Raw genomic sequence first — 12,150 nt, 5'->3', positions numbered from 1 at the left:
GATTGAAAAATTGAAAAATGTTAAAATTAAAGAATTTTGAGGAGAACATTGTTAAAAATTTCAATTTTCAATTAAAGAATTTGAAAATTGACAAATTTTCAATTGAAAATAGTTCAAATTAAAAAATTTTAAATTGAAAATAATTAAAATTGAAGCATTTTTTATTGAAAATTGTTAAAATTGAAGAATTTGGGAGTCAAAATTGTTAAAATTAAAAATTGACGAATTTCAGAATTGTTCAAATAAAAAATTATTAAAATTGAAAAAGTTGAAACTGAAAATGGTTAAAGTTGAAAAATTGTTAAAATTGAAGAATATTGAAGAGAACATTGTAACAAGTTTCAATTAAAGAATTTGAAAATTGAAAAATTTTCAATTGAAAATAGTTAAAATTGAAAAATTGAAAATAATTAAAATTTGAGAATTTTCAATTGAATACACTTAAAATTGAAAAATTTTTAATAATTAAAATTAAAGAATTTACAAGTGACCATTGTTAAAATTTTCAATTTAAAATGAAAGAATTTAAAAATTGAAAAATTTTGAAATGTAAAATGGTTAAAATTGAAGAATTTAGACTAAAAATTGTTAAAATTAAAGAATTTTGGAGTGAAAAGTTTAAAAATTTTCAATTGAAAATTGAAGAAGTTTATTAGTCAAACTGGAGAAATTGAAAATGATTAAAATTGAATAAGGTTCAATTATAAATCTTTAAAATTACAAAATTTTTAAAGATGTATAAATAAAATTCCTCAAAATTCGATGGTTATATAAAAAATTTAAATTAAATAATTTTAAATTGAAAATTTATAAGCTTTAAATTGAAAATTCTTTAATTTTAACCATTTTCAATGGGGAATTCTTCAATTTGAAACATTTTGAATTTAATTTTTTAGATTTAAATAATTTTCAATTGGAAATTTTTCTATTTCAATCATTTAAAATTTTAAATTCATAAATTTTTAATTTAAAATTCTTCAATTTTAACCTTTTAAAATTTAAATTCTTTCAATTTACATAATTTTTAATTGGAAAATCTTCTATTTTAATAATTTTAAATTGAAAATTCTTCAATTTTAACCATTTTCAATTTTAAATCTTAATTTTTTTAATTTAAATAATTTGCTATTGGAAATTCTTCAATATTAATAATTAAAAATTGAAAATTCATAAATTTTCAATTAAAATTGTTCAATTTTAACAATTTTCAATTTAAATTCAAACTTTTTGAATTTAAAACATTTTCAATTAGATATTCTTTAATTTAAATAATTTTAAATTCTTCCATTTTAACCATTTTCAATTAAAAATTCTTTAATTTTCACAATTTTCCATTTAAACCTTTTCAATTTAAATAATTTTCGATTGGAAAATCTTTAATTTTAGTAATTTTAAATTGAAAATTCTCAAATTTGAACATTCTTCAATTTAATTTTTTAAATTAAAATAATTTTCAATTGGAAATTCTTCTATTTTAATAATTTAAAATTCATAAATTTTAAATTAAAATTTTTTCAATTTGAACCTTTTAAAATTTAAATTCTTTTAATTTAAATAATTTTCAATTGGAAAATTTTCAATTTCAAATTATGCAAGTTTAAAGTTTTTAAATTTTTGAATGAAAGGTTTTTCAATTGAAAATTGTTAAAATTGGAGAATTTTCATTTGCAATTCTTCAAAATTGAACAATTAAAAAAAACCGTTCCTTTATAAATTTTCTGAAATCTTGGAAAATGCTTCAATTTAAAAAAATTGTAAATAAAACTCAAAATTCGCTGATTTTATAGAAATTTTAATTATAAACCAAATGAAAATAATGATTTACATTTCCAAAAAGTAACAAATATTAAAATACCGAAATTTGAAAAATAAAATAAGCAAAAACTTGAGAATTATTGATAGAACGATAATTTTTAAATAAATAAAAAAATTAGGTGATTATGATTGTTAATTAAAACTTCTTCAATTTAAACAATTCTCAATATGAAATTCTTCAATTTAAAAAATTTATAAATAAAAATGTGTTAAATTGGATGAATTTATAAAATATCTAAAAATAAATAATTAAAATTACAGATTTTTTAATTGAAAAACATAAAATGTGCATAATTTTTAATGGTAAATCTTGAAAATTAAAATTCCTTCAATTCTAAAGATTTACAATTGAACGGTTTTTTAAAAACAGTTTCATTTTGAAAATTTACAATTAAAAATCACGCAAATTTTAAGATTTACAATTAAAATATTTCCAATTTTTATGACTTATATTTAAAATCTTTATCAAATCGCCCAATTTTCATCATTTTTATTTACTCATTTTTGAAATCAAAGAGTTTGAAACTGAAAATTGAAGAATTTTTTAATTTTATTTTTGGTTTTTTAATAGTTCCATTTTAAAGATATACAATTGAAAATTCTTCAATTTTAACAATTTTCAAATGATTTTTTTCAATTATAAAAACGTAAAAATAAAAATGCTAAAAATTACCGAATTTTCAATTGTAAAACTGAAAATTTGCATATTTTTCAATTGTAAAATTTAAAAACTCTTTAATTTCAAAGCCATTAAAACTACAAATTGAATCAAAAATACTATTATAGACTGTGTTTTGTCTATTTTTATAAACAATTTTAAAGATTAATCAATTTTGAGGTAATCTGTTCACACATTATATAGCTTTAAAAATAATTTGAAAAATATATAAACCATTCAAATTATTTAAGTTATAAATACTAAAATTTTAAAAATTGAAAATTTCAAAAATTATTATGCATCTTTAAAGTTGAAGAATTTGAAATTCTTAATTGATAAAATAAAGCATTTTTAATTGTTAATCTTAAAAATTGAACTGTTACAAAAAAAAAACGTTCCATTGCAAATCTTTAGAAATGAAAACATTTTAGTTTTGAAAATTAGCCATTCAAAATTTTGCAAGTTTAAAAATAAAAAAATTCTGTAATTAATCCGATTTTGAGCATTCTTTTTAGTTGAAAATTTTGAAATCGAATATTATTAAAATTAATGAATTTTCGGTTGAAAATCGTTGAAAAGTTAGTTACAAATTGTAAAATTTAAAATTTGCATAATTTTTTATGGTAAATTTTAAAAATTAAATATTTAAAAACAACCGTTCCATGGTAAATCTTTAGAATTGAAAGCATTTCAATTTTTTGAATTTACCATTAAAAATTATGCAAGTTTTAAGTTTTAAAATTCTGTAATTTTGATGATTTAAATTTGAAATCTCTATAAAATCATCCAATTTTTACAATTTTTATAAATACATTTTTAAAATTGAAAAATATGAAATTGAAATTGATGAATTTTCCATTTAAAATGATTAAAAATGAAGAATTTCCAAATGAAAATTATTTAAATTGATAAAGTTTGAATTGAAAATGGTTAAAATTGAAGAATTTTCAATAAAAAATGGTCAAAATTGAAAAATTTTCATAGAAAAATTTTTGAAATTGAAAACGGTTAAAATTGAAGAGTTTTCAATTGAAAATTGTTAAAATTAAAGAATTTTCAAGTGAAAATTGTTAAATTGGAAAATTTTTGAAACTCAAAATGATTAAGTTTTCAAGTGAAAACTGTTCAAATTTTCCATTTAAATTTCACGAATTTGAAAACTGAAGTATTATCAATCGAAAATTAATAAAATTTTCACTTGAAAATGTTTAAAATTAAAGAGTTCGAAATTAAAAATGATTAAAACTGAAGAATTTGAAATTAAAAATTAATGAATTATCAATCTAAATATATTAAAATTGAAAATTATTTTAATTCAAAAAATGTAAAATGAAAATGGTAAAAATTGAAGAATTCAATATTGAAAATTGTTAAAATTGAAAATTAATGAATTTTCCATTTAAATCTATTAAAATTGAAAATTATTTTAATTGAAAAAATGTAAATTCAAAATGGTTAAAAATTTAAGAAAAAAAATGGTCAAAATCGAAGAATTTTTAAGTAATAAATTGTTGGAGTTGAAAATTGTTGAAAATTTGTAAAATTAAAATTGAAAAATTTGAAAACTGAAGAATTATAAAATGAAAATTAATAAAATTTAAAACTGAAAATTTGTAAAATTAAAGAACTTTCAATTAAAAATGGTTAAAGTTGAAGAATTTTCAAAGGAAAATTTAAAAAATTTTGAAACTAAAAATAAATATAACTGAAGAATTTGCAATTGTAAATGGTTAAAATATAAGAATTCGAAACTTAAAATGGTTAAAATTGAAGAATTTCCAATTGAAAGTTGTTAAAATTAAAGAATTTGAAAACGAAAATTTATGAATTTTCAATTTAGGATTATTAAAATTGAAGAATTTCCAGTTGAAAACTATTTAAATTGACAACATTTAAATTGAAAATGGTTCAAATTGAAGAATTTTCAATGAGAAATTTTTGAAATTGAAAACTGTAAAAATTAAAGAACTTTGAAGTGAAATTTGTTAAATTTTTCAATTTAAAATTGAAGAGTTTGAAAACTGAAGAATTATCAAATAAAAATTAATAAAATTTAAAACTGAAAATTTGTTAAATTAAAGAATTTGCAATTAAAAATGGGTAAAGTTGAAGAATTAAAAAAAAATGGTAAAAATGGAAAAATTTGAAACTAAAAATAATTATAATTGAAGAATTTGCAATTGTAAATGGTTAAAATTTAAGAATTTTTAATTGAAAGTTGTTAAAATTGAAGAATTTGAAATTGATATATGTTAAAATTGAAGAAATTGAAAATGGCAGAATTTTCAATAAAAAATGATCAAAAATGAAGAATTTTCAATGATAAATTGTTGAAATTGAACATGGTTAAAAATTGAAGAGTTTCCAATTGAAAGTTGTTAAAATTAAATAATTTGAAATTGAAAATTTATGAATTTTCAATCTACAATTATTAAAATTGAAGAATTTCCAATTGAAAATGATTTAAATTGAAAAAATTTAAATTCAAAATTGTTAAAATGGAAGAATTTTCAATTGAAAATTGATGAATTTTCAATTTTTAATTATTAAAATTGGAGAATTTCCAATTGAAAATTATTTAAATTAAAAAAATTATGATTTAAAATGGTTAAAATAGAAGAAAATTATTTCAATTTAAAAAATTTAAATTCAAATTGAAGAATTCTCAATTAAAAATGGTTAAAATTGAAGAATTTTCAATTTAAAATTTATGAATTTTCAATTTAAACTTATTTAAGTTGAAAAAAATTGAATTAATACAATTTAAATTGAAAATAGTTAAAATTGAAAAATTTTCATTTTAAAATGACTAAAATTGAAGATTTTCCAATTGAAAATTATTTAAATTGAAAAGGTTTAAATTGAAAATTGTTAAAATTAAAGAAATTTCAATTTAAAATGGTTAAAAGTGGAAGAATTTTAAATTATTAAAATTGAAGAATCTTAAATTGTAAATGATTTAAATTGAAAATTGTTAAAATTGAAGACTTTTCAATTGAAAATTTATGAAATTTCAATTTAAAATTATTATTTAAATTTACAAAATTTAAATTGAAAATGTTTCAAATTGAAGAATTCTGAATTAAAAATGGTTAAAATTTATGAATTTTCAATTTAAACTTAATTAAGTTGAAAAAAATTGAATTTAAACAATTTAAATTAAAAATAGTTTAAATTGAAGAATTTCCAATTTAAAATGATTAAAATTGAAGATTTTCCAATTGAAAATTATTTAAATTAAAAGGTTTAAATTGAAAAATTAAATTATTAAAATTGAAGAACTTTCAATTGAAAATTTATGAATTTATAATTTTAAATGATTAAAATTGAAGAATTTCCAATTCAAAATGATTTAAATTAAAAAAATTAAGATTTAAAATTGTTAAAATAGAAGAATTTCCAATTGAAAATTATTTAAATTTAAAAAATTTAAATTGAAAATGTTTCAAATTGAAAAATTCTGAAGTAAAAATGGTTAAAATTCAAGATTTTTCAATTTAAAATGATTTAAATTTAAAAAATTTTAATTTAAACAATTTAAATTGAAAATGGTTAAAATTAAAGAATTTTGAAGTGAAAATCGTTAAATTTTTCAATTTACAATTGAAGAATTTGAAAACTGAAGAATTATCAAATGAAAATTAATAAAATTTAAAACTGAAAATTTGTTAAATTGAAGAATTTTCAATTCAAAATGGTTAAAGTTGAAGAATTTCAAAAAAAAAAAATGGTAAAAATGGAAAAATTTGAAACTAAAAATAATTATGATTGAAGAATTTACAATTGTAAATGGTTATAATATACGAATTTTCAAATGAAAATGGTTAAAATTGAAGAATTTTTAATTGAAAAATGTTAAAATTAAAGAATTTTCAAGAGTTAAAGAGTTAAAATTGAAGAATTCGAAATTGAAAATGGTTAAAATTGAAGAATTTTAAATAAAAAATTGTCAAAATCGAAGAACTTTAAATGATAAAGTTATTGAAATTGTTAAAATTTTCAATTTAAAATTGAAGAATTTGAAAACTGAAGAATTTTCAATTTAAAACTAAAAATGGTTAAGATTGAAGAATTTTCAATTAAAAAGAGTTAAAATTCAAGAGTTTTCAGTATAAAATTCTTCAAATTTTCAATTTAAAATTGAAGAATTGGAAAAATTAAGAATTTTCATTCGCAAATTGTTTGAAATTCAAGAATTTTTAATAGTAAATACAATTTAAAAATAAGTTTAGATATAATTAAGTTTTGAGGTTATGTGTTTACAAATTACATAACTTTAAACATTATTAAACAAAAAATAATATATATATATAAACCATTGAAACTAAAAAAAATGATTTTCATTCCAATTTGAATACCTAGAAACTATAATTTCTAAATTTCAAATCAAAATTGAAGGAATTGATTACAGATTGAAAAACATAAAAAAAAATACGAAAGTTTTTAATTTTTAATGATTCCACACCTTCAAAAAGTTGGAAAAATATTAAAATCTCGAAATTTTAAAACTAAAATATGCAAAAGATTGAGAATTATTGATAAAACGATTCTTTCTGAATAAATAATAAAAAAATGTACCTGGTTCGCTCCGGCAAATGTGAATTTCATTTCATTGCCAGAAGCCTCGGCAGCGAAAGTCCGAATCTGAGAACGAACAGAGTTCAAACAGGGTCGCAAATTTCGTGCAAAAACTGCCATTTTTGGTATTCTGAAAAAATAATTCGAAATATCACTTTAATTCTCTGAAAAAAAATTTTGACACGATGAGTTACATCACAAGGTTAAAGGACAAGATGGCTAACCTAACTTTCCGTCCGTTTTTGACAAGTTTCTCAAAGAAAGAGTCAAATAATAAACGAGCCGCATATTTTGAATTCACGATTGGATAATAAGTGATTATGTTTTTTGTAGCTTACCTTTATCTGTTTTATCCTACTTTTTTGGAAACAAAATTACGGAGAGAGAGCGAAAGCACTACCAAGAAAAATAGGCTTTGCGCTTGCGCCGTCTGCTAGCAGGTTTTCAGGCGCCACCTGGAAGTGGCGGGAGAAACGAGGGAATTTCGAATCACACAAGGAAATTATCAGAGTTGGGATTTTTTGAAATATCGTAAATTCCCTACAGGAAGTCCATTTGATGACTATTGATTTGCGAAAATAATATTACTGTGAGATAAAATAGTTTTTTATTTCAAGATTTTAGTTATTTTAACCACTGTCATACTTTTTGTTGACAATTTAAGAGTATTGGATTCTTAACAATCGTACGAAGCAATTTTGTTAATTTTTTAAATCCTTTTTTTGAATAAGAAATTTATCAAAAAAGTGAATTTTTCAAGAAAAAAATTTCTTTAATTTTTCTATCTTTTGTTTCTCTTTAAATTTTTTTTCCAGATCTTATTATTCTAATCTAATTATATAAATTACTAAATTTATATTAGATTCTGAATAAAAAACTGAAGCAAAATTGTCAATCTTTTTACTTTCTACCCTGTTTTTATAAAAAATCAAATTGACCAAACAAGTACATTAAAAAAAAATGTATTTGAATTTATTCTTTCAAGTATTCAATTTTAACCGCAATAAAAGTTTTTTTTACAGAATTCAAGAGTATTAGATTTTGAAAAATGGTACGAAACTATAGTATTTTTTATACTTTTTAGCCTATTCGTTAAAAACAAGCTTACAAATGCAAGAAGTCATTTAAAAAAATTATTGTTTCTTGTTTTTTTTCTTTGAATTTTTTTTTCTTGTCCAGATTTAAACTTTAAACCGAATTCCAAAATCTAAATATTATTATATTATTTTCATCAATTGAAATGTATTTTTATAATATTATTTTCATATAATATAATTATTAAACATTATCTAAATAATATTACTTAATCCTCAATAAGATTCTTTAAAAATATATGAAGCAAATTTATTATTATTATTTTTTTACTTTTTAGCCTATTTTTTTATAATTAAATTTATGAAACAATTTTATTAAAAAATAAATTTCTTTCAATGTTTACATTCAAGTGTTAAATTTTTACCCGCATTCATTTTTTTATGAGTTAAAGAATATTAGATTCTTACACAAGGTAAGAAGCAATATTGTTAAGTTTTTACTTTTTACTCTATTGTTTAAAAACAAATTTACAAAAAATTTCATTATTTACAAACAAAATTTCAATTTTCTTTCTTGTTTTCTTTCAGTTATTTTTCAAAATTTCAATTTTTAACCACATTTCAAGACATAAGTATTGAATTGATAAAAAGTAAATGAATTAATAAATCTTAAATTAGATTCTTAATAAAAATATGTAGCAAATTTAACCATTTTTTTTACTTTTTAGCCTATTTAAAAAAATAAAGTTTACAAAACAAGAGCATAGAAAATAAATTTTTGTTTCAAGTATTAAATTTTTAACCGCATTCTTTTTTTTAAGAATTAGAAAATATTAGATTTTCAATAAAGGTACGAAACCATATTATTTTATTTTACTTTTTAGTCTATTTTTTAAAAACAAATTTACAAATACAAAAAGTGTATTTCTTAGAAACTTTTATTTGAAATTTTTCTTTGATTTTTCTTCAAGATTTCAATTTTTAACCACTGTCGAAAATCTAAATTTAAAATTAATAAATAATAAATTAATTACTAAATCTTCAATCAGATTCTTAATGACAAAACAATAAATAATGACTGTCCTTAAATAAATAAATAAATCAATGTGAAACAAAAATATTTTATTTTTAAACCCAGCCTATTATTTAAAATAAAATTTACAAACCAAGTGCATTAAAAAGAAAAATTTCTTCGAATCTTTTCTTTCCAGTATTTAATTTATAACCCATTAAACGTTTTTTTTCTAATAATTGAATAGTATTAGATTTTGAAAAAGGGTAATTAAATTTTTTTTCATTTTTTTCTCAAGACTTCAATTTTTAACCGAATTTCTCAATTTAAATAATGAATTAATAAATAGCGAATAAATTATTTTATTTTAAATCAGATTACTAATGATAAAATATAACAATAAACAAGCAATGTTGCTAAATATATTAATAATAAATAGAATTAAAGCAGAGCGAGTATTAGATTCTTAACAAGCACAATCAAATTTCTGAAATATAAAATTTGCGGAATCGAAAATTACCGAATAATATTATTCCCGAATTATAAAATTTCCAATTTGAAAAATTACCGAATTTAAACAATTAGATTTTTTTGTTTATTAGATTAATTAAATTATTACAATTAAAATTAGATTAAAATCAATTTTCTTATTTATAAAAAATTTAATTGTCTACATTCGGGAATTTTCTAAATGAGATATTTTATAATTTGGCAATTTTTTGTCGGGAATTTTAAAATTCGGCAATATTATAAACTATTAGACAAATTTTCTTATTTGGGAATTTCTAGTCGTCCCATGAAGAAAAATAAAACTCGGTAGCAAAATTATTAATTTTTTTTACTTTTAGCCTATTTTTCAAAATCAAATTTACGGGAAAAATGATTTAAAAAAAATTTTTTTTCCAATTTTTAACCGCATTCAGTTTCAAAAGAAATGATTACAAATAAAAATATAATTCAAAGCTGTTAATTTTTTTACTTTCCAGCCTATTTTTAAAAAACAAGTTTTACCAAAATAGTGCATTTTTTAGAAAAATATATTTTTTTTTTTCATTTTTTTCAAGACATAATTTTTTACCACATACCAATTTTTTAAGAATATTGAAGAGTATTAGATTCCTATCAAGCGTACAAAGCGTTATTAGCATTATTTTTTTACTTTTAGCATATTAAAAAAAAATACAAATAAGGTGAATTTTGTTGATAAATACTTCTTTCCTTCCATTTCTTTTCAAGATTGAATTTTTTAACTGGGTATAAAGTTTGTTTAGAATTAACTCTGGATTAAAAAAATATTACAAGCAGATTACTCCCAGTTATAAGTGTAATTTTAGTTGTAGAATATATATTTCCTATTTGAAAACATTCAAATTAAAATACTCCTGACTCTTGATTTAAGAACTCGCGGTTTAGGAATTCCTAGAATTGCTGACTCATGCAGTTCCTCAGCATGCAGGCCGAAAGACGGTTGCGACTTTTGCTTAGCAATGACCGCAATTCGCGAGTACACAGTCAAGTATATTGCGCAATATTATGCAGTACAATTGGGAACGGTTCAGGTGACCCTAAATATTCAAGTTTCGAGTTTCCTGATTTAGAAACAAAGCTTGCAGGAAACATTCAACTCTGTTCCTAAACTGAGAGAATGGGCCCTACGTGGCATGACTCAGTACTTGATGAACATATTAAACGTGGGGGGGGGGGGGGGGGGGGGGGGGGGGGGGGGGGGCTTATATCAAACGAGTAACAAGAGACACTTGTTTGAAAAAATGTTGTTGGTGCATATTTGCACAAGTGTGGTAACCAAGGATTAATAAAGCTATTGTCCAGAAAAAATAAAAGTCAAAATAAAATAAACAATCGTATGTGCGGACGTGGGTCAAATCTGACTAAACGTGCCCCTAAAATCGTGTCGATTTGTAATAAAATTAATAAAATGTTACATTTTTAAAGTTGACATTATTAAAGTTATCACCCAAAGGAAATAAAAGCAAAAATAATTTAAAAAATAAAAGATCGTGTCAATGCACTTCTAAGGTAGATTTTAATATAGAATTATCAAAATATTACAGTTTTAAAGTTCATAATTAAGTAATTTAATCATTCGTTTTTCCTACTTTAACAAATGACCAATCTGAAAGAGTCTGGATTAAAAAAAAAGCAACATGACTCACGATATGAATGCAGAGCGTCTTACGAAATTGTGCATTTAACGCAACTGTAGGAAGTTTCCTCATGATACATAACGTGCGAATTTTTATTTTTTTGAGCGAAGAGTGTAATTCCCCGGATGTCGGAAAGCCGGTGATTCCCGGTGAAAAACTTGCCGGCTTCTTATCATCAAGGATCCTATATAAATTGTCATCTCTAACAGAAAATTTCAAACTCGAACGGGCAGCAGAATCACAAAGACATTAGGTGAGCAGCGCAAATTAAATTATAATTTCATTAAACTATAAAGTATTTGTTAAATTTTTATACTCATTAAAATCTATATAATAATTTTATGTTATTAGATAGGTTTATGGCATCATAATTCTGATATAATAATAATTGTTATGAAAATTGCTCAAAAATGAAAACTTATACTCAATGCGTCCTGATTTATTATGTGTAATTTTTAGATACACCAGAAACTGAATATGGTGAAGCTACTTTTGCTGTTGGGTCTGATGGCCACTGCACTTTCATTATCTTCGGCTGGGCTTCCTCAACAAAATCGAAGACCGCCGCCTTTTATAGTAAGTAAAAAAATTAAGTAGTCTAGATTAGTTAAAACGGGAAAAGTTATCTTAAAAGAGGATAAATTCAACCTAGCAAAAAGGCTTGCATTAAAAATCATTTCAAAATTTCAATCATCCAGTAGTAACGTGAGAAGTATTGAAGTTATCTCTTAAATTTAATCCCTTTCTGTACACGGAAAAAAAATTCTTGAGGGGAACGAGTGAATAGAGAATATATTAAACTCAAAGAAAGTGTACGCTTGGATTAAGTAAAACGTTTAGTTAGAAGAGTTACACATTTAGTTACTTTATGTAAATTGTTCTCGTAAA

The 12,150-nt window shown here is 20.7% G+C and overlaps 1 pseudogene; it reads right to left on the bottom strand.

The window, feature by feature from the left end:
- The window catches only part of LOC117177685, a 30,721-nt pseudogene that overhangs the window by 15,134 nt on the left and 3,437 nt on the right, over positions 1 to 12,150 (bottom strand).

This window comes from Belonocnema kinseyi, chromosome 1, assembly GCF_010883055.1.
Source record: "Belonocnema kinseyi isolate 2016_QV_RU_SX_M_011 chromosome 1, B_treatae_v1, whole genome shotgun sequence".
Classification (NCBI taxonomy): domain Eukaryota; kingdom Metazoa; phylum Arthropoda; class Insecta; order Hymenoptera; family Cynipidae; genus Belonocnema; species Belonocnema kinseyi.
Note: the sequence above shows the minus strand (reverse complement) of the source record. Positions and strands in the feature narration are given on the sequence as shown.